The 26,413-nt window shown below is 41.2% G+C and overlaps 1 protein-coding gene across 3 annotated transcripts in view; it reads left to right on the forward strand.

Annotated features, from left to right (window-relative positions):
• The first annotated feature begins 468 nt into the window (after positions 1-468).
• The window catches only part of PKIG (cAMP-dependent protein kinase inhibitor gamma), a 97,362-nt gene continuing 71,417 nt past the window's right edge, over positions 469-26,413 (forward strand). The window contains exon 1 of one of the 3 annotated variants that reach the window (XM_060618744.3): positions 469-646. The gene's annotated coding sequence lies outside the window, so the exon portion shown is untranslated. Of the gene's footprint in view, positions 647-3,868; positions 4,201-8,436; positions 8,551-26,413 lie in introns of those variants that run through there. The other 2 variants (XM_060618709.3, XM_060618735.3) reach the window with 2 other exon arrangements.

Raw genomic sequence — 26,413 nt, forward strand, 5'->3', positions numbered from 1 at the left:
TGCCCCTCCCCTGTTCATGCTCTGTGTCTCTCTGTCTCAAAAATAAATAAACGTTAAAAAAAAAAATTAAAAAAAAAACAAAACAAAAAAAACAAAAAAGGTGAGTCAGCCAATCAGTGGGACTGAGGGTGTTCGCTGAAGTTTAGATTACTAGGTTGGCCACACAGGCCGAGGCCGCTTCAGCAACGCGGGTTGTCCATTTAAGAAGCGATGTAAATTTTGCTGGGTAAATTTAAGTTAAAACTGGGAGTCTATTTTAAGAAAAAAAAATTGGGAACTGTTTCACTTATATATGTAACAGTGCAGGTGGTATGCAGATATGGCAACAACGATGAGAGGAGAGTGTCATACAAATGACTAAGTAGGGGAACATTTACCTGGGAATATAAGAACCTGTAGACTTTGGCATCCTAAAATATTTAGATTGGAAGAAGCCTTAGAAATATCTGAATCTGTTTTTTTTTACAGAAATGGAAAAAGGCTCAAAGTGAAATGGTTTACCCAAGGCCACAGAAAAGGTTGATGGCAGAGGAAGGAGAATTACTTAAGCTTTCCTAATTCCTACCTGAGCTCTTCACCTGACCCCCACCCTTACCACTCAATACCTGCCCAAGTGGAGTTGCCTCATGGTCACTGAACCTCTCAGGTAACCCTTAAATCCTTACTTCTTCCTGTTCGGGTACTGCTGGACTGGCCTAAAGAAAGCGAAGACTGTAATGAAGTCCGTGATCAGATCCCCTCAGGGACATACCTATACTCAAAAAAATACCAGATTTATTTAGCGTGTACAGCAAAGGAGAATTCACATCAGAGAAAACATGAGGTATCTCTCTAAGAGGGAATTGGGAAGAGCTTATTGTAGGATTTGGGTTTGTGCCGCGTATCTGTAAGGAGGGTTTAAGCAAGTAGGGAACAGTTTTGAATTGGATAAAGTTGAGAAGCAGGGGCCATTGGATGGTTACGTATCTCATTGGTTTACCCAGGAGGTGGGAGGATTAGAGCAGAGCCAGAGTTATGATTGAGAAGGAAGCAGGACCCACTCGTGGTATTAGAGGAGAATATTGTCATATTTGTGATTCCACAGCAGCCTTGTCTGCTATTTGTTTACATTCTGTGAGCACTGCTGTGTACATTCAGCGAGGAACACCGGGTCTACCTGGCAGCTGAAGACTTTTCATTTTCTCATCTTCCCAACTGTGGGATCTTGCCAGTCTCTCAGTGTTTCTGACCCTAGTGATTAAGTGTACCTCATCTAGGTGGCAAACATGGGGAAAGCCGATCATCTGCTCCAATTTCCCACGTCATGCAGGAACCCCTCGCATTTCCTCTAGGTTGGGGAGCTCACTGCTGCCCTAAGGCAGCCCCTCCTGTCTTTACATGTTGATTGTCAGAACTAGGTTGTTTCTTCCCTTGTAAGGGAGGAAGTTTTTCCTCTACCCTCTGGATTCACTGATTGGGCAGGGGAGGCCTGGAGGTTTGTATACCATTCTGACAAAGGATGATACATTTTAAATTTGTAGAGAAGTTCTAAGACAATGAAAAGCAGTTTAGGCTATTAGGGAGGTAAAGAGGGAGAAATTAGTGGAAGGATTGTTTTAGTAAGGTTTATTATGTAGATCCCTCTCTTGATAAAAGTCCAGAGTTATCTCCTGTTTAACTTCTGCTCTTCCTGATGGAGAGGGTGGGGGTAACATCTTCACAAAGGGAAATTCATAAGGATGAGGGCAGAGAGCTTTTCTGTGTCTACTTCTCAGTTGTTTTCGGCTTGAAATAATTCTTATTTCAAAGTGGCATGTTCTGGGGTGGCATATTCTAGTCCCACACATTCTTATATATTGTTCAAAAAGATACTACGGGTACTTGGTTTTTAAAAATACTGCATAAAAGTACAGTGAAAATGTATTACCTTACCCCCTCATCTCCCAGATCTCTTTCCAGAGTTTATAGATGCATATGCCATCATTATATGTATTATCTATCATTCCCTTTTTACACATGGTAGCATTCCAACCACATAGTGGTGCATATTGCTTTTTTCACTTAACTTATTCATTTATTCAGTAAATATTTACCATGCTCTTACTATGTGCCAGGCAGTTCCCAGTGATGAGAAAACAGCAGGGAACAAAACAAAATGCCTGCCTTTTAAAGAGCTTATGCTGTAGTAAAAAGAGACAAGTAATAAACAAATATAGGGGTGCCTGGGTGGCTCAGTTGGTTAAGTGTCTGACATCGGCTCAGGTCATGACCTCAGGGTTCGTGGGTTCGAGCCCCGCAAGGGGCTCTGTGCTGATGGCTCAGAGCCTGGAACCTGCTTTGGATTCAGTGTCTCCCTCTCTCTCTGCCCCTCCCCTGCCTGTGCTCTGTCTCACTCTCTCTCAAAAATAAATAAATATAAAAATATGTATGTATTTTTAAATAAACAAATAGAAAATGTCAGATACTGACAAGAGCTGGGAAGAAAAATAATAAAACAGGCAAGGAGAACACAAGACTTGGTGGGAGTCTGCTATTTTAAATAGTCAGGGCAGGTGTTTTTGAAGACCTGACATTTGAACAGAGATACTAAAGAAATGAGGAAGCAAACCGCAGAGGAAGAGTGGTCCCGACATGGAACAGCAAGAGGAAAGGCCGTGAAACAGAAGCATGTGTTAAGTAACAAAATTCAACCCAGTAAATTTGAAGATGTAGTTGGTTTTTTTAAGTGATTCATCAATTGAGTGTTACTCCTCTAGCAAGTAGAGAGGCACTCCTTGAAGTTCTACAAAATGGAAGCTTTTACAGAAGGAGAGTGGGGGCAAAAAAGTTATTAGAAGAAAAGGATTGTTGTAGACAAGGCCACTTTCTAGGGGAAAAGCAAGTTGTCTTATGCAGATTACCTCATCCTTCTTTGGGGTGTGGAGAGGGACCAGGTGGCAGACTCTTTGGTGAGGATTAAAAAATTCCTGGCTGACTGGCTAAGACTACATGCCTGGGGGAGGTTGAAACTGCAATTAGACTACATATTGGGCACACGTTTGGGAATTCTGTCTAAGCGACACCCTTTTGGGCCTCTGCGTGTGTGTGTGTGTGTGTGTGTGTGTGTGTGTTTAAAAACATGATTTACTTAAAAACAAGGCCAATGTGGCTGGAGCATGAACAAGAGGGGAAATGGTGAGAGATGAAGCTGAACATGGTGAACAATTCCGGATTTTATTCCAAATATGATGGGAAGGTTGTTGAAAGGTTTTGAACAGGGGAAGGACATGATCATGTTTACATTTTAAAAAGGACATTTTGGCTTCAGTGTGGAGAATAGACTGGGGCAAGGTTGGTAAGTTGGAAGTAATAGTAGATACAAAGACAGGACTAGGTTGGAGACCATTGGTGTAAGCAGAGCTTGAAGACAGGTCTTTATCTAGACTTTATTTACGTCCTTATTTCGGTCTCTCTTAATTCTTGCTGTAGAAATTCATTTTATGGGTGCATCTGATGGACATTTAGACTGGTCTCAACCAGTTTGCTTTTACAAACAGTGGAGCAATGAATATCCGTTGTGCCCATGTTTCAGTATATTTGCAGGGTTATTTCAAGAAATATAATTGCTGATCAGAAGCTAAATTTGCCATATTAAAATGCAATCTGATGATCTAATTCTCACCTTGAGCCCAAAGAAACAAGTTTATTCATTCTTTGCCACACCACCCCTTCTGAGATTAAAGGGAAACGCATCTGCCACTCCTCCCACATCAGTTTTCTCGTCTTTAAATATTCCCAGTCTAGCAAGCTTCCGCCTATGGCCCCGTTCTCTCCTCCAACTGTCCCCGTATCTGGTTACAGAGAGATAAACCGAGGCAAAGGCGGGATCCGAGGTACAAGTCCCCACCCCTCCCCCGCCTTACTGTTTCTCTTTCCCTCAGCATTTCTTTCCTTTCCCTTTCTCCTGGGGCCTAGTTTCAGGCTGCCAAACCCCACCCTGGTCCCTCACGGCTCAGGACCCCAACTCCCACTCCCTTTCCCTCCTCTGGCGGCTCTGGGGCCGCGGAAAGGGACGCGAACCGTCCCGGTCCCTTCCGAGCCGCCGTAGCGCCCGCCGCGGGAGTTCGGCAGCTCCGGTCGCCAAGGCAACGCGCTCCGCTGCGCGCTGCGGGCGCCAAGCAGCCCGGCGGAGGCGCAGCGGGCCGGCGGCGGCCCCGGCTCAGCGAGGCGGCGGGACTGCAGGTGAGCAGGGCCGGGCGGGCAGTCGCGACCCAAACACGCCGCTTCGGCGTCGACTCGTCGCAGCAGACCTGGGGCTGGAGCGCGGGGGACCCCCGGGAAGGAGGCTGGGGCCAGACCTTAATCCCCTGCGCCGCGCCGGGGCGGCGCCCCCTCCTGCCCTGCAACCCCACTTGGCGCTGGCTTGGAGTGCGCTTTTGGCTGTTTACTGTATTTTGGGCCCATTGCTCCTCCTGACCTGCAAGTTTCTTAGAAAAAGAAAGCCCCTCTTATTTGGGTGTTGGGGAATAACTCAAAACTGCGGAAAATGTGTGTCGGTGCGACTCTCCTGGGGCCAGAGAGGATTGACTTCATTGTACATCAGTTTTCCCATCTGCAAAATGGGCATAATAATAGCTGTCTTATAAGGCAAACTAAATTTATATTTAAAACCCTTGCAGGTAAGTTCTCAATATCTTGGAGCTTTTATCAGTGCTACTACTACAAGGAAGTCCATCACTGAGCATGTATTGTGTGCCGGGGCCTGGGCTGATCGCCACGCCACGGGTGGAGTGAATGAGACGTCTTGTCCTCAGGGAACTCCACGGTTTTACCGTATAAACAGGAATGCATTGTGATTCAAGCTATGGTTTTGGACATACAGGGGACCGTGAATGCCTAGAGAAGGCAGTTAACTTAAGATTTCAGGAAATGAGGCTAGGGAAGGTGGTCAAAGAAGATGACTTCCAAAATGAGACATGAAGGCTGCCTTTGTATTGGCCAGATGAGCATTGTGAAGTGCACAATGTTCTAGGCAGAGAGAGCTGCATGTGCAAAGCCCCAGAGCTAGAGTGCAGCCTTTTTGGGCATCTGCAAGGATTTCATAGGCTGGCTAGAGACAGATTCCAAGAAGTGGAAGTGGTCTGGCTAGATGATGTTTGAGAGAAAAGCAGGTGCTGCTTCAGACTTTCCTTGTATCTCCTTTGTAACTTCTGAAGAATTTGGATTTTAGCTTGGGGGCATTGGGGAGCCATCAAAGGATTTTAAGCATGCAGTAAGTGTGTGTTGTATGTTGCATGTGTTTGATCAGAGGTATGGTTTCAGAAAGATGGGGGGGGGGGAGTTGTGCTCCTTCTCGGTCTTCATTCCTCTTATCTGTTTTTCACATTGCAGCCATTCATTTATGGCAATTCAAAGAATATTTATCAAGCGTCTGTTATGCACCAGGCATTGTGGGGGCAGTAAGGACTCAGATTCCTGCCCTCACAGCATGCATTCCAAACATGTTCCAAGGTACACTTATGGGGTATAGTACATGAATCCAGTACAACTGGAAACTTAACATTGGAAGAGAACCATCAAGAGAGATTTGAAAAAAAGAAAGAAAGGCCTAGATCATTTGAGGCCACTGTGTTGTACACTCTTGGAAGAAGGGTTCATTTAGACTATACTAGGAAGGAATGGCCAGAGAAGTCGAAGGAAAACAGGAGAATGCAGTCATGAAAGCCAAAGGAAGAGGTTAATTTTGCAGAATCCTGCTTAGGTTTCAAGTAAGATAAGTTAAACATTAAAATGTGTCCTTCGGATGAATAAATATAGAGGTCACTGGGGACCTAATTGAGCAGATTTGGTGAAATGATGGGGGTGGAATCTAGAATATCGGCAGCTTCCAAAGGTTCAATGTAATATATCAGTGGGATGAGGAGAGAGTGGGATGTGAGAAAATAAAGACAAAGTGTAGGCAGCTCACAGAGTTTGGCTGTGAAGGGAGAGAGGGGAGAGAGAGAAGGCTGGAGAGCGATTGGGGAATAAGGTGAAGTTTTAAGCATGAGAGAGACGTGAGCAGATTTAAATGCTGATGGCAAAGAGCCAAGTACTGAGGAGAGAGGCTGAGAAAATACAGGAGATGAAAGGGGAAACGGATGGCACTACTTTCCCAAAAAGGTAAGAGTGGATAACATCCACAGCACAGATCTTTACGAGGAGTCTGACAGCTTCTACTTTTTTGAAGAAGTGAAAAGCAAGGCAGTTGCTGACAAGGAGTATGTCAGTGTAATTCAACAACAACAAAAAATAAAAGGCATAGTGTGGAGTGAGTTATATTTTCATTATTGTCCTGTATTAGACATTTATTGAACTAGTAAGTGTTGAGCACTTTTCATGCACTAGCCTCAATTAATGATGTAATCTTGAGAACAATCCTGTGAGATAGCCTTTATTATGATTCCCAGTCTGTGGATGAGGAAATTGAGGTAAAATGCTTCCCCAAGGTCATACAGGATTTGAATCCAGGTCTGCCTGAGGCCAGAGCTTTTACTCTTTTTTTTGTTTTTGTTTTTGTTTTTTTTGAAAGAGAGCCAAGGGAGCAGGGGAGAGGGAGAAAGAATCTCAAGCAGGCTCCACGCTCAGCACAGAATCCTACACAGGGCTGGATCCTACCACCCTAGGATCATGATCGGAGCCAAAATCAAGAGTCAGATGCTCAACAGGACTGAGCCACCTAGGGCTTTTGCTCTTAGTCACTATGCAGACAGTATGACTGTCTACCTACGTATGATACGATGACCTGCTGAGAAGATTCAAGAGAATTAAGTAAAAATAATTAGGTATAATAAGGTTAAGTGAACAAGCAGGTATAACAGACAAAAAGCAATAGCTTTATGCAAGCAGTAATAGTCAGAAAATGAAATTGTAGGAGAGATGAAAGTAACAACATGAAAAATAATATACCTAGGAACAAACTAGCCTCATAGAACAAGAGTGGCTAGAGGGGAGGAGGCTAGGTACAGGATGGATGTTTGGATAAGAAGGAGGTATTTTTCCTTTGGAAAATATTGATACTGACACCAGAAACCGGGCATGTAAAAAACAAAGCAGATGCCTATTGTAAGACGTATTGAGAAAATATGCAAGATGTTGACTGTGATGTTTTTATAATGTTGAAAACAGACTGGTTAAATTATGATGCAGTCCTGTGATATGTACTATTAGCCATTAGAAAAGAATGAGGTGAGGGGCGCCTGGGTAGCTCAGTTCACTGAGCATCCAACTTTGGCTTAGGTCGTGGTCTTGAGGTTTGTGAGTTCCAGCCCAGCTTAGGGCTCGCTGCTGTCAGCATGGAGCCCACTTCAGACCCTCTGTCCCCTTCTCTCTCTCTCCCTCCCTTGTGCATGCTCTTTCAAAAATGAACAAATATTAAAAAAAAAAAAAAAAAAGAATGAGGTGGGAGCTATATATATAAGAAAGATGTTTGCATCATATGGTTAGGTGTGAAAAGTGCATTACAGTACAGTGTGTTCCTATTTTTGCTTTTTTAAGTGTATACATACAAATCTATAGGAAAAATGTCTAGAAAGAGTAGTTCTTTTTAAATTTTTTTTTATTTTAATTATGGCAAAATACCCATAACATAAAATTTACCATCTTAAATATTTTAAGCATATAGCTCAGAGTGCTAAGGATATGCACATTGTTATGCAACAAATCTCCAGAATTCTTTCATCTTGTAAAACTGAAACTCTTTATCTATTGAACAGTTTCCCCTTTTCCCACTTTCCCCCTTCCCTCAGCGCCCCCCCCCCCCACAACCACCCTTCTCCTTCCTGTATCTATGAATTTGACTGCTCTAGATACTTGATATAAATGGAATTGTACAATATTTGTCTTTTTGTGACTGACTTATTTCGGTTAGCATAATGTCCTCAAAGCTCATCCATGTTGTAGCCTGTGTCAGATTTCCTTCCTTTTTAAGGCTGAATAATATATATTTTTAAAAGTTTATTATTTTATGAGAGAGAGAGAGCACGCGCATGGATGGCGGGGTAGGGAGGTGCTGAGAGAGAGGGAGAGAGCAGGCCTCACATTGTCAGTGCAGAGCCCAATGTGGGGCTGGGGCTTGAGCCCACGGGTGAGATCATGACCTGAGCCGAAATCAAGAGTAAGACACTTAATCTACTGAGCCACCCAGGTGCCCCTGAATAATATTTTATTGTATGTATACGTACACGTTGTGTGTACATAGTATGTATAAATATTATGTTTATCCATTCCACACATGGGCACTTGGGTTGCTTCCACCTTCTGGCTATTGTCAGTAATGGTGCTATGAATATGAGTGTAATAGAGAGGTTTTTTATGTCCATGTCAGGAGATCATGGGGAGACTTTTGTTCCTTATTGCCTTATTTATTTATTTTTTTATGAGCATGACTTGTTTTATAATCAGAAAAAGCAATAAGGATATGTCCTATTTGGGGAGATGGGGGAGTAAAGGTTAAAAAAAGGCCTGATCTCGGGCAGTGGCAGCAGGAATGGAATGGAGAGGGCAGATTTGAGAGACACCTCAGGAGAATTAACCGGACTTGACCACTAAAAGGTAAGGGAGAGGAGAGTGGAAGACTCGCCCCACCAGTGATGACAAGGGACATCAGTCCTAGAGGGGCTTACACTAGGGGAAAAGGGAGGATGTAAGGCTGGACAGCCACCTGAACCTTTGTTCAGGAATTTGGACTTTTTCCTGAAAGCAGAGGGAAGCCATTGAAAGGAAGGGAAATGACTTAATCAGAATTGTGTAATAGAATGATCACCCTGATTCCCTTCAACCCATTCTGCAAGCTGAAGCAAGATGGGGCCAAGTTTCCCTTTGTGTTACTTAGGCTTGAACCTCTGCTAATTTCCTTTTATTTGACATGAAGTATTAGTGCTGAAAGATACATATCTGCTCTTGAAAAGCACCTGGACTATTTCAAACAAAGTGCTATTTAGATTACATTGATTTCTAATTGTATTCAGTTTTATCTCAACACCACAGTCTCCTGTAAATTTACCTTCTACCTTTAGTAGGGGAAGTATGAATAATTGAGGAAGTAAACAAGATATATAAACAACTCAAGTTGGAGAACTTCAGTTTATTGTTAATAAATTTTGACACTTTCCTTTTGGGAGAAAAGGGCCAATGTACAGTAAACACTGTCATATTAAGGAGATATTACAAAACAAAAATTTGGGGAAGTTCTAAGAGACTCAGCCCATTACCTGTTTCTTTTCTTTTCTTTTTTTTTTTTTTAACGTTTATTCATTTTTGAGAGAGAGAGAGAGAGAGAGATGGAGTGTCAGTGGGGGAGGGGCGGAGAGAGAGGGAGACACAGAATCCAAAGCAGGCTCCAGGCTCTGAGCTGTCAGCACAGAACCTGACGCAGGGCTCGGACTCACTAATTGTAAGACCATGACCTGCGCTGAAGTCCGATGCCCAACTGACTGAGCCACCCAGGCGCCCCTACCTGTTTCTAACCCAACAAAACTACAATCTCTGTCTGCTTCCATACCATCGCAGAGAGAGAGAACTAACTATTATGATAACATATGTAAGAGTTTTGCAGTTTATAAGGGCTGAATTTCCGAAAGATGTGAATCCATGATCTCATTTCATTCCTCCTAAAAATTGTGTGAGGCAAGGATTATCATTATCATTCCCATTTTTAGATGAGAAAATTGAAGATCAGAGTATTCAAGAGTATTCCAAAGTCCTATATCTACTAAACTCTGGAGTTTGAATCTAGGTTTTATTTTCTTTTTATATTATAGCTTTTTAATATGGAAAATTTTAAACATATATGAAAGTACAAAGAATAGTATGATAAATATCCATATACCCATACCCCAGCTTCAATAGTTACCAAGATACGGTCAGTTTTATTCTATCTATACCCCCTACTCCCTCTCCACCTTGGATCTTTTTTTCCATTCTGGATTATTCTAAAGCATATCTTAGATGACGGATCATCTTATCTGTAAATGCTTCAGTATGTATCTAAGAGATAAGGACTTTTTCTCCCTTGCCCCCTTTTCCCTGTAATCATATACCATTATCATCATACCTGAAAAACAAACAGTAGAATTCCTAAAAAACACCTAGTATTTATTTGGTATTCAGTTTCCTCAGCTGTCTCATAAATGTCTTTTTACAATTGATTAAATTGGGATCCAAACAGGATCCACCTATTACATCTGGTCGACTGTCTCTTAAGTCTTTTCATTTATAGCAATCTCCTCCTCTTTCTCCCCCCCCCCCCCCCGTTCCCCTTGCTTTTATTTGTTGAAAAACTAGGTCATTTGTCCTGTACGACTTACCACATTCTTGATTTTGTTGGTTGCATCCCTTTAATGTGTCCCTCTCTTCCCTTAATTTTTTTGGCCATTATACTTTATAGGTGGTGCCATGCATCTCATCATGTGCACAAATGAGGGATGGGGGAGAGAGAGAGAGAGGGAGAGAGAGAGAGAATATGAATCTTAAGCAGGCTCCATTCTCAGCACAAAGCCCCACACAGGGCTCCATCCCACAATCCTGGGATCAAGACCTGAGCCGAAATCAAGAGTCAACCACTCAGCCAACTGAGGCACCCAGGCGCCCCTCCCTGGATGTGATTTTAAGATTGATCATGGGGTTCAGATGTTGTTAGCATGGTCCATCCATTATAAGTTTCTCATTAGTCTTTCACAGAATGATTTTAGCAGCTCTTAATGATCATTGCTCAGATCTAGAATTTCTTTAGGGTTTGGAAAATGAATCTAGGTTTTCTAATACCAAGTCATGTACTCTGTTAAATCCCACTGTCTCCATATTAAAGGAATGTTTTGTCCTGTATTCTCTGCTGTGATAGATGGAGAAAAATCTCTCAATTAATGATTCAGCTTAACATATATTTTTAAAAAATAGAGCCCATATGCTGTGTCTAATACTGGTTGTTCACAACATTGTTTTCTTAGGTTGGTCTTGTGTATTGGCAAAACCACACAGTGGAAAGGCTGCTTATGTCAGTGTTTTTCAAACTACACATTGTTATTATACATTAGTATGTTAAGGAATTATCTGGGGGAGAAGTTCCAGCATTTTTTTAAAATAAAAAATTAGAATAGAAATAACGGAAAAAAAAGTGCATCTCATGTAAGAAGAATAAGCTTTGGTTTGTAAAACTTTTGTTTCAGCTCTTTCTGTGTATATCTGGAAGCCATAATATAGAATGCATTTTTTTCTTTTTTTTTAATGTTTATTTATTTTCGAGAGAGAGAGAGGGAGAGAGCGAGTAGGAGAGGGACAGAGAGAGGGAAACACAGAATCTGAAGCAGGCTCCAGGTTCTGAGCTGTCAGCACAAACTCTCGAACTACGAGATCATGACCTGAGCCGAAGTTGGAGGCTCAACCAACTGAGCCACTCAGACACCCCTAGAATGCATTTCTTATTGAGGTCTTGGCCAAAACCAAATTGTCCCAGTGTTCAGATGACCACCCTGAAATATAGCAACTTTTTAAATTTTGTTTTTAAATGTTTATTTTTGACAGAGAGAGAGAGAGAGAGAGACAGAGCATGAGCAGGGGAGGGGCAGAGAGAGAGGGAAACAGAATGGGAAGCAGGCTCCAGGCTCTGAGCTGTCAGCACAGAGCCCAACTCAGGGCTCGAACTCACAGACCGGGAGATCATGACCCTGAGTGGAAGTCGGACGCTCAACCGACTGAGCCATCCAGGCGCCCCTGAAATATAGCAACTTTTTTAGTTAGTCAAGGATTCAATTATGTTCAAATGTACTATTTATCAAATAGTACAGTATATTGATCCATTTTAGAATTTCCTTTAAAGGCTTGTTTGGGTGACTGCCAGTTAACCAAAATTGCATTACCCCAGTGACCTAATCTTCTAGTATTCAAGTAGAAGAAATGTGAACTCTTCAGGGATTTGTTTTTGATTCTCTTTTACCCTTGAGGATGATGTAGATGACTCCACTCAATACTGGTATCATTAGGGGCGCCTGGGTGGCTCAGTTGGTTAAGCGGCCGACTTCGGCCCAGGTCATGATCTCGCGGTCCGTGAGTTCGAGCCCCGTGTCAGGCTCTGTGCTGACAGCTCAGAGCCTGGAGCCTGTTTCAGATTCTGTGTCTCCCTCTCTCTGACCCTCCCCCATTCATGCTTTGTCTCTGTCTCAAAAATAAATAAACGTTAAAAAAAAAAAAAATACTGGTATCATTAAAAGTCAGGCTGGAGGGGTGCCTGGCTGGCTCAGTTGGTAGAGCGTGCGACTCTTGATCTCAGGGTTGTAAGTTTGAGCCCCATGTTGGGTGTAGAGATTACTTAAAAATAAAACCTTAAAAAAAAATAAATAAAAGTCATGCTGGAACCTCAGCAAGATGAATTGGTTGGGAAAGGGGAAAAACGTCAGGAGTGGACAGGTAGAGAAACAGACTCAGCCTGTTGGTTGGCTTCTGGGGCATGGGAACGGGGTAAGGCAGCCAGACCTCCCATGCACATGATGGTAAAACAGAGGTAGCCCTAATACTATTCAGACTTCGATTGGAATTGGTTTAGGACATGGGAAGATGGGATATTTAGTGACACCAGTGATAAGCGATTAGAAAATGCAGATGTTGGACTATAGTATATAGTTAACATTTTAAAGCTGTGGAGACTGAGATTCAGAGAGTCAGTTGTTCAGAATCAGCCAGTAAGTGGGGGAGCAAAATTTTAAGGGTTTACCAAATCCTGGAAATATTCTGAATAAATGTATGATGCTGAATAACTTCCTTAATAATAGTATCTACTGCATAGAATTGTTACAAGGATTAAATATATAGTTAAAGCACTGAGCACAGTAGTAAATCACTTAGCACAGCCTTCCTATGAGAACCACTCAGTAAATATTATCTATTACCTCTTTTTAAAATAATGAACGTATTTTACTTTATGTCTTTTTTTTTTTTTAAGAGAGTGCAAGCAGAGGAGAGGGATAGAGGGAGAGAGAGAGAATTGTGAGCAGGCTCCATGCTTAGCATGGAGCTCCGATGCAGGGCTTGATCCCACGACCCTGGGATCATGACCTGAGCCAAAATCAAGAGTTGGATGCTCCTCTGACTTCAGCTGAGGTCATGATCTCGCAGTCTGAGTTTGAGCCCCGCGTCAGGCTCTGTGCTTACAGTTCAGAGCCTGGAGCCTGCTTCAGATTCTATGTTTCCCTCCCTCTCTGCCCTTCTCCAGCTCATGCTCTGTCTGTCTTTCTCTCTCTCAAAAATAAATAAACATAAAAAAAAGTTGGATGCTCAACCACCTGAGCCACCCAGGCGCCCCACTTTATGTCTGTTTTTAACCTCTCCTTATTCCAGAAATGATTAAAGCTGTATTACAAGATTCTTTTTTATTACTGTTGAGATGTAATCGATATTTATCATTGTATTAGTTTTAGGTATACAACAAAATGACTTGATATATGTAATATTATGAAATGATTACCACAATAAATTTAATTAACATCCACCCTCAAAAAAGCAGGGAGGAGGCACCTGAGTGGCTCAGTCTGTTAAGCATCTGACTTTTGATTTTGGCTCAGGTATCTCTCTCTCAAAAATAAATAAATAAATAAATAGATAAATAAATAAATAAATAAATAAATTTAGTTAATATCCATGAACACACATAGTTACAAATTTTTGTTTTGTTTTGTTTTTCTTGTGATGAGAATTTTTAAGGTTTGCTCTTTTCACAACTTTCAAACATATAATACATTTGACATTGGTCTTATATTGTTAACTATATCTAGTTAACTATAGTCACTGTGCTGTACATTAATTACATTTCCAGGATTTATTTATCTTATAATTGGAAATTTGTACTTTGACTGCCTTTACCTGTTTTGCCATCCCCACCCCCATCTCTGGCAACCACCAATCTGTTCTCCTGTCAATGGTTGTTGTTTTGTTTTTTTTTAAGGTTCCATATATAAGTGAGATCATAGTATTTGTTTTTCTCTGACTTATTTCACTTAGCATTATGCCCTCAAGTTCCATCCATGTTGTTGGAAATGGCAGGATTTCCTTCTTTTTCATAGTTGGATAATATTGCATTGTGTATATATACCACATTTTCTTTATCCGTTCTTCTGTCAATGGACACTTAGGTTGTTTCTATGTCTTGGGTATTGTAAATAATGCTGCAGTGAACTTGGAGGTGCAAATATCTTTTCACAATAGAGATTTCATTTCCTTCATATCAATACCAGAAGTGGAATTGCTGGATCATAGGGTAGGTGTATTTTTAATTTTGTGAGGCACCTCGATAGTGTTCCCATAGCGTCTACCAACTTACGTTCCCACCAACAGTGTAAAGGTTTTCCTTTTCTCCACATTTTTGCTAGGATTTGTTATCTGTTGTCATTTTGAGAAAAGCCATCCTAACAGACATGAGGTGATACCTCATGGGTTTTGATTTGCATTTCCCTGACGTTTAGTGATGTTGAGTACCTTTTCATGTACCTTTTGGCCATTTGTATGTCTCCTTTGGAAAAAAAAGTCTATTCAGGTCCTCTGCACATTTTTTAAGTGGATTGTTTGGTTTTTTCCTATTCACTTGTGTGAGTTTTTTGTATAATTTGGATATTAACCCTTTATAAGGGGGCCTGGGTGGCTCAGTTGTTAAGCATCTGACTTTGGCTCAGGTCACGATCTCCTGATTCGTGAGTTCGAGTCCCATATCTGGGTGAGCTAGAGCCCCGCTTCAGGTAAAACATGAGCCCCACTTCGAGTGAGCCCCGCTTCTCTCTCTTCTCTCTGCCCCTCATGGGATTCTCTCTCTCTCTCTCTCTCTCTCTCTGCTCCTTTCTCAGTTGCACCCTCTCTCTCTCTCTCTCTCAAGACAAAAACAAAAATGAAAAATCCTTTATCAGATATGTGATTTGCAAATATTTTTTCCTATTCTGTAGGTTGCCTTTTAGTTTTGTTGATGGTTTCCTTTGCTGTGAAGAAGCTTTTTAGTTTGATATAGTCCCACATGTTTAATTTTGCTTTTGGTGTCAAATTCAAAAAAATCATAGCCAAGACTGATGTCAAGGAGCTTACTGCCTATGTTTTCTTCTAGTTTTATGGTTTAGGTCTTATGTTCAAGTCTTTGATCCATTTTGGGTTGATTCTTGTGTGTGGTGTAAGTGGCCCAGTTTTATTCTTCTACATGTGCTGCCCAGTTTTCCCAACACCATTTACTAAAGAAACCATCCTTTCCCCATTGTGTATTCTTAGCTCCTTGTCATAAATGAATTGACTGTACATGTGTGGGTTTATTTCTGGGCTCTCTATTCTCTTCTGTTGATCTGTGTGTTTATTATTTCTGAAATATGTCTCACAATGTAAAATAGGTAAGACTTCTGTACCTCCTGCTCCATTTCATTTTTCAGCCACTGCCTTTGCTTCTGTGTGGACTGCTGGCACGCCCTTCTTGCTGAAAAAAATGACTAGCACTCTTCTTTGGTTTGGGACAACTAATAGCTACAGGGTATTAGGGAGAAACTAGAGCCTAGTTGGGATGCCTCTGAAAATGGTAGGATTTGGGGAAATACACAGGCAGGTGATCAGTAACTTTCAAACAGAAAAAGGGAACAAAATGTTTTATACCTAAAAGCCCTTGTTTTTAGTTTTTATTTTTATCAAAGGAATAATAAAGACTTCTTACTTCTGTGCTATAAGATTCTCTATTTGAGGATTTTAACCGCTTGGAAAATGAGATAATCAGGGGCGCCTGGGTGGCTCAGTCTGTTAAGCGTCCGACTTCAGCTCAGGTCACGATCTCGCGGTCCATGAGTTCGAGCCCCGCGTTGGGCTCTGGGCTGACAGCTCAGAGCCTGGAGCCTGCTTCCAATTCTGTGTCTCCCTCTCTCTCTCTGCCCCTCCCCCGTTCATGCTCTGTCTCTCTCTGTCTCAAAAATAAATAAACGTTAAAAAAAATTAAAAAAGAAAAGAAAATGAGATAATCATAGATGTGTCATTTAAAAATATAACTTTTAGGGGCGCCTGGGTGGCGCAGTCGGTTAAGCGTCCGACTTCAGCCAGGTCACGATCTCACGGTCCATGAGTTCGAGCCCCGCGTCAGGCTCTGGGCTGATGGCTCAGAGCCTGGAGCCTGTTTCTGATTCTGTGTCTCCCTCTCTCTCTGCCCCTCCCCCGTTCATGCTATGTCTCTCTCTGTCCCAAAAATAAATAAAAAAAAAACGTTGAAAAAAAAAATTAAAAAAAAAAAAAAATATATATAACTTTTAGGGGCACCTGGGTGGCTCAGTCTGTTAAGCGTTCGACTTCGGCTCAGGTCATGATCTTGCAGTTCATGAGTTCAAGCACCGCGTTGGGCTCTGTGCTGACAGCTTGGAGCCTGGAGCTTGCTTCAGATTCTGTGTCTCCCTCTCTCTCCGCCCTCCCCCACTTGTGCTCTCTCTCTCAAAAGTCTCTGCCCCTCCCCTGCTCACACTCTGTCTCTTGCTCAAAAAAATAAAAACATTGAAAAAATTTTTAAAATGTATAACTTCTAAATTTTCATAAACAATTTAATTGTACATGAGGCAGATTTGGGTGCGGTTTTTTGAGTGATTTTCTGTGTACTTTTTGAGTGTACTTTTTGAGTGTACTTTTGAGACTAGACTGTGTTTCTATTTGAATATTTGTACCAAAGCTTAATATTTTCCTGTTTTCTGACTGTATTTTACTGCCTAATAAAATAAATACTGAGTGTATTATTTTAAATCCACTTATTTGAAACACGCTACCTATATCCTTGTGATTTCTAAGTTAAAACCTGAGGCATTAGATCTTTTCAACTTAGTTTATTTTCTTATGGATAATCTATTAAAGCTGAAGGCATCATGGTTGAAAGTCACTGAAACTTAATTAAAATAATATTTCCAGGGAGAAGCTAACAAAATGGCATAGGGTTCCTGTGACCTCAGTGTCACTGTTTTAACCAACATTTGGGAAATGCCAGAGCTTGTGGGAATGCGGAGTTACACAGTGGAAAGAACAAGAACTTGGGTTTCAGGCAGATCAGGGTAACCTTGGGCAAAGTCTTTTAGTCACTTCCTTTATCTATGAAATGTCTCATGAGATCCTTTGAGAGTTAACTATTATAAAACCTGACCACTAGAAGGGACTTTGTAAATACGAGTTATCTTCTGTTCTCTCACTTTTATTTCCACAAACCTACCTACTGTGTGCTTCTCCTTACCCCCAAAAGGAAACTTGAGGGGGCGCCTGAGTGGTTCAGTCAGTTAAGCATCTGACTCTTGGTTTTGGCTCAGGTCATGACCTTGCAGTTTGTGAGATCAGTTCCTCATCGAGCTCTGCGCTGTCAGAGAGAGGCCTGCTTGGGATTCTCCTTCTCTCCCTCTTTCTCTGCCCATCCCCCACTCATTCTCCCTCTCTCTCTCTCTCTTTCTCAAAATAAATAAATAAACTTAATTTTTTTAGAAAAAGGAAATTGAAAAAGAATAGAAAAGTTGGTGGTTTCATCCTACCGTTCAACATCAGTTAAACATATGTAATTATATTGCTTTTTTGTGTGCACAAGGGTTAACATCAGTGGTTCTTGATGATCTCTGCATGTTACACGTGGTCCATATGGCCATATTTTCCAGACCAAAAAACTGGGGCTTGTAGTTTGATGAATATAGTATGCTCAGAGGTTCAAGAAAACAGTATATATGTATATTTATTTTATTTTATTTTTAAGTAACCTGGTGTGAGGCTTGAACTCACAACTCCGAGATCAAGTGTCGCATGCTCTACCAACTGAGCCAGCCAGGCACCCCTGGAGAATAGCATATTTTAAAATAACGCAGTCTTGGGGAAATCCTAGATGTGTTTTTATGTATCCTAAGGAAGCAATACAAAGTCATGGTGAAGAGGCATTGGAGTCCTTTGGACATGACTTCAAATCTTGGCCCAGGCACTTTCTACTTTTGTGCACAAGTTACTTAGCTTTTCTTCCTAAGCTTCAGCATTTCCTCATTTGTAAAATGGATATAACTAGCTCATGAGGATTGCATGAGCTAAAGGGCTCAGCACAAGGCCTGGCAGGTAGTAAGTACTGGACATATAAATGTTAATTGTTGTCATTATTATGAGGCCTTTGAAACATGTACATGTATTCAGTAATCTTTTTTTGCAAAAGCCTGTAGAAGAACAAAAGCTTTTTTTTTTTAAAGATTTTTTTTTTTTTTTTTTTTTTTTAGAGAGAGAGTGCAAATGAGCAGGGGAGAGGGAAAGGTGCAGAAATATTTTGATGCCCAACTTGGCATGCCCCTAGGGTCTGTAATAAGACCTGACTTATTTGCCTTTCTCACAGTATTTGAATAACTGTTAGCACCTATTCCATTGCCTTTAAGATAATCTCTTTGAAGAGTGTGCATGTTTTTGGCTCATACAACTTGTACTTGTTCCAGAGGTAAGACTGACTTCAACATTAACTTAATCCATTGCCAGGCTTCTTTCCCTCAGATTCTCTTGGTGGTGCCCTTCCTAAGTTGTTGGCTTCATCTTTAGGCCAGCAGCAAAAGAGCTGTGGCAGTTCTGGGCCCCAGGTCCGTGTGTAGCACCCACCAAAGGAATTGAAAGATTCTCTCTTCCTCTGTTCTTCTAAGTGAAAAATTTTCTCAGAAGCCCCCAGTATACTAATCCTAAAATCTCATTGGCCTGTATTTGGTCATGTGCCCATTCTTGAACCATTTGCTGTCATCAAGGCAATGCAGTGCCTTTTGGCTTAGGCCTGGTTCTTGAACAAGTTATTTATGAGGGGGATGAAATTATCTTTAGGCCAATCAAAAACAGAATTGTGTTTCTATTAGGATGTTTTTCTCTGAAGAGGAGGAATGGCCTCTGAATAGATTGTCTGGCTAGGAATTCTGTTGGCTGCTGATAACAGTGCTTTAAATAAGACAAATTAGGGACGCCTGAGTGGCTCAGTCGGTTAAGCGTCCGACTTCAGCTCAGGTCATGATCTCGCGGTCCGTGAGTTCAAGCCCCGTATCGGGCTCTGTGCTGTCAGCTCAGAGCCTGGAGCCTGTTTCAGATTCTGTGTCTCCCTCTCTCTCTGACCCTCCCCCGTTCATGCTCTGTCTCTCTCTGTCTCAAAAATAAATAAATGTTAAAAAACATTTAAAAATAAATAAGACAAATTATTTTTCTTTCAAAAAAATTAAGTCCAAAGTAGGCAGTCTGTTGCTGGCATGGTAGTTCAACAGTGCCATCAGGCAGTCAACATCTTTCTCTCTTTCTGCTTCACTGTCCTTATCCATGGCTATAACTCTCATGGTCACCTTGTGGTCACCACTGGGCTTCTGGCTCTAACCAAACAGTCCTTCCTCAAGGCAGGAAGAAGTAGGAAAGGAGAAGACAAAGGATGTGCTTTAAAGTACTGGAAGTCCCAACCAACACATTCAGTTTACATCTTATTGTCCTTTCTTATAGGTGAGGGACGCTGGTGAACGTAGTCTCTTAGTTGGACAGATTGCTGTTCCCAACAATATAGGGATTCTGTTGCTATGGAAGAAGAGAAAATGCCTGTAGGTCTGGCACTGTGCAGTGCCCACCACGGAAGGCACCGACAATCTCCACTACCCTCCATTTGGAGGAAACCATAGTTTGGTATATATTTACTGTCTTTCTAATCATCATTTTTTTTTAAGTTTCTATTTTTTAATTTTGAGAGAGCATGAATAGGGGAGGGGCAGAGAGAAGGAGACAGAGGATCCGAAACAGACTCCATGCTGACAGCAGCAACCCCAATGCAGGGCTTGAACCTGTGAACTGAGAGATAATGACCTGAGCCAAAGTCAGACACTCAACCAACTGAGCCAGCCAGCCAGGTGCTCCTGTATTCATGATTTTTCAATCATATTCTACATGTGTTATAGTTCATATTTTCCATTTAACACCATCATGAGTATCTTTTCATGTTTTTTTGTTTTGTTTTGGTTTTTGGTTTTTTTGAGAGAGAGAGAGAGAGAGAGAGAGAGCGAGCATGCACAAGAGGGGGATGGAGACAGAGGATCTGAAGTGGACTCTGTGCCGACAGCAGACAGATAGCCTGATGTGGGGCTTGAGCTCATGAACCGTGAGATCATGACCTGAGTCAAAGTCAATGCTTACCCGACTGAGCCACCCCGGCACCCCATGAGTATCTTTTCATGTCAGTTAATACATAGGAGAAGCTTCTTCATCTCCACTTAACAGATGCTAGAGTAACAGATCCTCTTCATTTTCACTATAAAACGTAGTGTTTAATTCCATGGCCCTCTGAATGTTCTCGGCCAGTAAACAACTCTATACTGTGCAGTCAAATACAACAGCCACTAGCCACATGTGGCCGTTTAAATTTTAGTTGATGTCATTTAAAAAGTCATTTTCTCTCTCGAAAAGCCACAGATGACTGGTCATTACTGTAGTGAGCAGCCCAGAAATGGGATTGCAGACACTGGTGTGGGGCAGCTCTGCTCCACAGCGCCAGCACAGCGCAGCTCTCACCTGTTTGGGTTTAGGGTGTTTGAGTGTAGTGGTTAAAGTCACCAACCTGGGCACCTGGAGGGCTCAGTCTGCTGAGCGAATGGCTCTTGATTTTGGCTGAGGTCATGATCTCGCAGGTTGTGGGATCGAGCCCCGCGTCAGGCTCTGCGCTGACAGCGTGTGTCCTGCTTGGGATTCTCTCTCTCCCCGTTTCCGCCTCTCCCCTGCTTGTGCACACTCTCTCTCTCTCTTTCCCTTTCAAAATAAGTAAATAAACATTTAAGGTCACCAACTTGGAACCAGACTGCCTCATGTGAATTCTCACTCTACTATTTGCTAGTTGTGTGGCTTCAGGTAAGTTCCTTACTTTCACTGTGCCCCAGTTTCCTTACTTGTAACATGATGGTCACAGTAGTACCTAGACTGTGAGGGTTAAAGGATTTGATGTATGTAGAGTGTTTAGGACAGTGCCTGGCACAGAGTGAACAATTGTACATATCTGTCACGATGCTGCTGCTGATGGTGATGGTGGTGATGGTGATGACCGAGAGTCAGCTGGGTTTGTTCCCAAGCCTATTTGCGCCAATTTTACTTGCTCTTGTGATTACAAAATAACTGTTACATAGGCTAATGAGATTTGGGGACATAAAGGGGGAAAAAAAAGACATTGTTTTGTGAAAAATAAGTTTAATGTGGGGCGCCTGAGTGGCTTAGTCGGTTGAACGTTCGACTTCGGCTCAGGTCATGGTCTCACAGTTCATGGGTTCAAGCCCCGCGTCGGGCTCTGTGCTGACTGCTCAGAGCCTAGAGCCTGCTTGGGATTCTGTGTCTCCCTCTCTCTCTGCCCCTTCCCTGCTTGCACTCTGTCTCTCTCTCTCTCTCTCTCAAAAATAAATAAAACATTAAAAAAAAATTCAAAGTGTTTCCAATTAAAATAAATAAATAAATAAATAAATAAATAAATAAATAAATAAATAAGTTTAATGTGTTTGAAAGACCTGGTAAAGGTAAAGGACAAAAATAAACTTCTTGTTAAATTAGAGATAGAAGAGACCTCTGAAAAGATTGAGGAAAAAATTCATCAAAATATAGGACTTTGCCTTGAGACTACTTCACATGTCTTTCCAGTAAAAACTAGAAAACATAGACATGCATCATGGGTGTGGTTCATGCAGGAACTTTAATTACTAGAACTTATTTTCAAAGAAAACGCCTTGGTCTCCCCAAGTATTAGGCAAATCATACATTTTTAATGCTTTCTCTCTTTAATTGGCTATTTATGTTTTTGTTTTTTTAATGAATTTTTACCATGATTAGTCCTGATCTCATCAGGGAGAGAATGTCTTTATTTTTTTAATTGTTACATATGGATTACCGTGCATCATTTGAAATGAATAATATCACCAAACCCAATTGTTGGACATTTACATCGTTGCTCAGTTTTTAGTGTTATAGTTGGTGTTCTGGTGAGCTTCTTTACAGCTAGATCTTCTCCAGTCAGTATGTTTTGATCACAGGACTTCAGAGGAATCCTGCCCCTTTTCACTGACAGGCCCAGATTTCACAATCTGGAAATGCTTATACTACCATAAAAAAGGGCACGTGGGAATTCCAGCCCTAATTTTGCTTTTGGATTTAGCTCCATTTCTTCTTGCGGGTCACTAACTGATTTTAAGTTAATGTTTACTGTTTCATACACAAAGTTTGAGCTGCCCCAGAGAGTTCAGCGTAATGGAAGATGTCCTGATGTGACTTTTTTTTCCCAGTTCACATAGCACTTTGTTTGAACTTTGCTTTTTATAGCGTTTCTCACAGATAGTTCTCTTCTGTAATTATTTTTGCATTCATTTTTTATTTGGTACCAAACTCTTAACTTGTTGAGGACTGGAGTCCTTCACTGGACCTTTATATATCCTAGCATAATGGGCCCTCACTTTGTGTTCATGGAAAGAATGGATGAATCAGTGTCACTTTTCTTCTATTATGACATGGCCATCTTCCATAGCATGCCTTCTAATTCCTTGTTATGGAGGCTAGTCTTCTAAGCTCTTTATGATAGGTCAGGTTCCATGTTAGAGCAAAACACGCTAAATGTTTGTAAGGTGATTTTATTTATTTTTTATTTGAAAAAATTTTTAAAGTTTATTTATTTTGAGAGAGAGAGAGAGAGAGAGAGAGAGCACACGTACGAGCAGAGGAGGGGCAGAGAGAGGGAGAGAGAGAATCTGAAGCAGGCTCTGCACTGTTAGCATGGAGCCGACCTGGCACTTGAACCCACAAACCGTGAGATCATGACCTGAGCTGAAATCAAGAGTTGGATGCCCAAACAACTGAACCACCTAGGCGCCCTTGTGAGGTGGTTTTGAAGCATAAACAAAGGTAAAATAAAGAAACCGCCCATCACCCATCATCTAGCTTCAGCAATTATCAACATTTGAGAGTCGATTTTGATTTGGACAGAGAGAATCTGGGGATTTTGAGGATTCTGAGGATTCTGGGGTGCCCATTTAGATTGTGTGGGGAAAGACGCAAGACATGTATAATGGGCAGGGTGGAGCAAGAAGAGGTGATGGCCAAGGACAAACCTGCCTACCTCCCACCTAGGATTGTTGTCAGGGTTCTGGGAGTTGACAAGAACAGCACAAAGAACAGGGCCCAACATGAGGTGAGTGTAACTTAGTGCTGCCACTGCCACACCGTGACTGTCACCATTGCATAGCTTGAGGGAGCTGAGTGTGGTGGCCGAGGCACTTGGTGACCTTGGACATCAACCTTTCTGAGCTGCAGTTTCTCTGTATGAAAAATGAGAATGATGGCATCTTATATGCCATGGAAAGCAGTGAAACAAGGCATATAAGTGTGTTTTGGATTAGTTAACAATCGCACTTTTCTAGAGTGCTGTTCTGGCTTGGAGAGACCAGGCTTCTGGAGTTTTTGAGAGTCAAGCCTATTCCTTGTATGGACTCTTGTTCTGAGACTTCATGATATTAAGGGGCCCCAGAGTCATTTGTCAACCTAGCAAATAAACATTATAGCACTATAAGTTTTGTTTCCATTTGCAAAATACTTGTTTCTAAAGCATGAAAACAATTTTGCTTTATATAGCTTGTCCACATATGCACTGGAAATGAAATACTTATCAACCAAGTTGGTAAAGAGATAAAAATAGTTTTCCTAAGGAATGGTTTGCTGGGAATTAGTGTTGGGAAAATGTTGTGGCAGAATCTGTTTCATCGGCTTTGAAATATAAACAGTATTTTCGTTTGTCTATGTTTTTCTTATAACACTTTGCTCAACTCCTAATTAAAAATAGCTTTCCCAAATTCCTCCAGGATTCCTCTTTAAAAAAAAAATCAGTTTTCTTTTCAATGAAGTCTAAGTTTGAAACCCTTTGCTTTCTCCTTAGTTCTGCAAAGAATTCTAATTATGCAGAACATTCATCCAAATCACAGACATATCTGTCTGAGATAAGAATTAGTAGATACTGTGGGAAGAGAAGCGGAATATCCTTGCTGGTTATAATAAATTTCTGCAGTGTTTGTTTGGATAGGACAATCAGCTGTCACATCTCCTGGGCATGAAAGTTATAATAATTCCCAGTCAGAAAGTCAGTGCCCTAAACTTAAATTCTCAGAAAGATCTCATTTCAAACTACCACTTGCCATTAGGTTTGACTTTTTAAAAGTTTGATTTTTATTGTTTTAGCTAATAAAATTTGGCCATTTTACCATTTGTGATTTATAGCATCTTATACTTTTATAAGCTTCATCATTCAAACAAACTATACTCCCATTCTGTGCCACCAAATAACAAAATAAATAAATACAAAATGCAGTTTTATCTCAAAAAGAGCAGTATCCTAATACCACTATTTGGCCCCAGTGACATATGATCTCTCTTAGCTTTATTTCCCATAGACTGTTCTATTTTAAATGTTTTATTGCAGTTTCTTTTCTTGGTTGTTTTTCCTGAGATTCCAGTATATTTTGTCGATATTTCTTTTGGAAGGATCTAACTCAAATCATTTCTAGTAGTCCTCCAGCCAATGTTGTAGTAGAAGATAGCCTTCTTTTAATTTAAATTTTAATTTAAATCTAATCTAACCTTCTAGATTGCTTCTAGAGACGCTGACAGGAAAATTGGATTTTTATAATTATGGAGACGCCCCTTCTCTGTGATACGTGTTTACGTCTCCTTGAGTGAAAAGGGAGTTGGAAAGGGGATAAATGTACTCTTTGATCTTCCTTATTGATCACTGAAAAATGAAATTTGGAACTAGTGTTAACTTCCAAAGGAATTGGAAGATTTTATCCAGTATATAAGGTGTACCTTCAGTTTTTAGGTACTAGAACTTTAGGATCAATTTTTCCCCTTCATTTCAACATATATTGAACATGTACTATGCACATAGTATTGTGCTGGGTGTTTTACATATATTAAGTAGCTCATTTAATTGTCAGAGAAGTACTGGTAGGTAGATAGGATTTAAATAGTCAGGTGCTTAAGCTGAAAACCCTCTTCCTTGATCCCTCTTACGGTCCTATTCACACCCGGTCCATTTGGTTACACCGCTGTAGTAGCAAAACACACCCTGCTCCCTCTGTAACCCGTGAGCTGTCAGACGGCATTGGCTGCCTCCTCGCCGGTCTCCCTGATTCCCTATTTTGTCCCACTGTAAGACTTACGGTTGTACACCTAAAACTAGTACGATTTTATATGTCAACTATAGCTCAATAAAACTGCAGGAGGGAGTGAGTAGAGAGAGAAATGAGGGTCGAAGTTAAATGCCCGTGATCAAAGGCTTTAGGTAGAACTCTGTAGTTGCTGTCCAGTGTGGTAGCCATTAGCTACATGTGACTACTGGGCACCTGAAATGTGGTTCATCTGAACTGAGATGTGTTGCATGCAAGAGATTGCAAAGACTTCGTGCAAAGATAAAGATATGTTGTTCATAATTTTATACTGATTACATGTTGAAATGATAATGTTTTGGAAATACTGTGTTAAGTAAAACAGATTAAAGCTTTAAGAAATGGTGTTATGTATATATACATATTATGTATATATATAAAAATCTCCACATAGCAGCCAGGGTATTTTTTTTAACTTTTTAAGATAACTGTAGATTCATATGCAGTTGTAAGAAACAATACTGAGATCCTATGTACGCTTTACCCAGTTTCCTTAATAATAGATTTTAGCTCGGATGTCACCTCCTCAAGGCATCCCTGCCGGACCACTCTGATATAGCCTGCTGTCCCCACTTTCATTCACCTGTACGATTATTCTGCCTAATTTTCTTCATAGAATTTGTTAATGTCTGAAGTTATTTATTTACTTAGTTGTCTTTTGTCCAGAAGAAGGTGAGCTAAAGAGAATGGGAACCTTATCTGTTCTCTTCATTGCTTTATCTCCAGTGCCTAGGACATGCACATAGTAGGCGCTTGATAAATATTTCCTGAATGACTGAACTTTGTGGATGTGGAAACTAAGTTTCGAAGTGATGGAGTAACTTAACTGTGGTCACATGGCTAGTAAATAGTGGAACCAGGACTTGAAGCTACAGGCACAAAGGCCCTGAAGTCGAGCTGAGTTCATCCTGTTCAAAGAACAGGTAGGACCAGGATGCTGGAGGATAGGCAGTGAGAGGAGGGAGAGTGGTACCGTTTCAGACTAGAGAAATAGTCTGGGCCCAGGTCACCTCAGGCGTTGTAGACCGTGATGATGAAAGTGGATCTCATTCTGAGTACAATGGGAGACACTGGAAGGTTCTAAGCAAGGGAACGCTATGAACAACATGGTCCAGCTTAGCTCATGGGAGTTCTGGGACCAAAGTCCGGGTCTAGAATGAAGCTTTCTTTTCCCTTGCTTTGCCCCCATGTGTATGCATTTCTTTTGGAGACCACTTCAAGAAAAGGACTCTGCTTTTGTCACTTTC

This window comes from Panthera onca, chromosome A3 (assembly GCF_046562875.1).
Source record: "Panthera onca isolate mPanOnc1 chromosome A3, mPanOnc1 haplotype 2, whole genome shotgun sequence".
NCBI lineage: Eukaryota > Metazoa > Chordata > Mammalia > Carnivora > Felidae > Panthera > Panthera onca.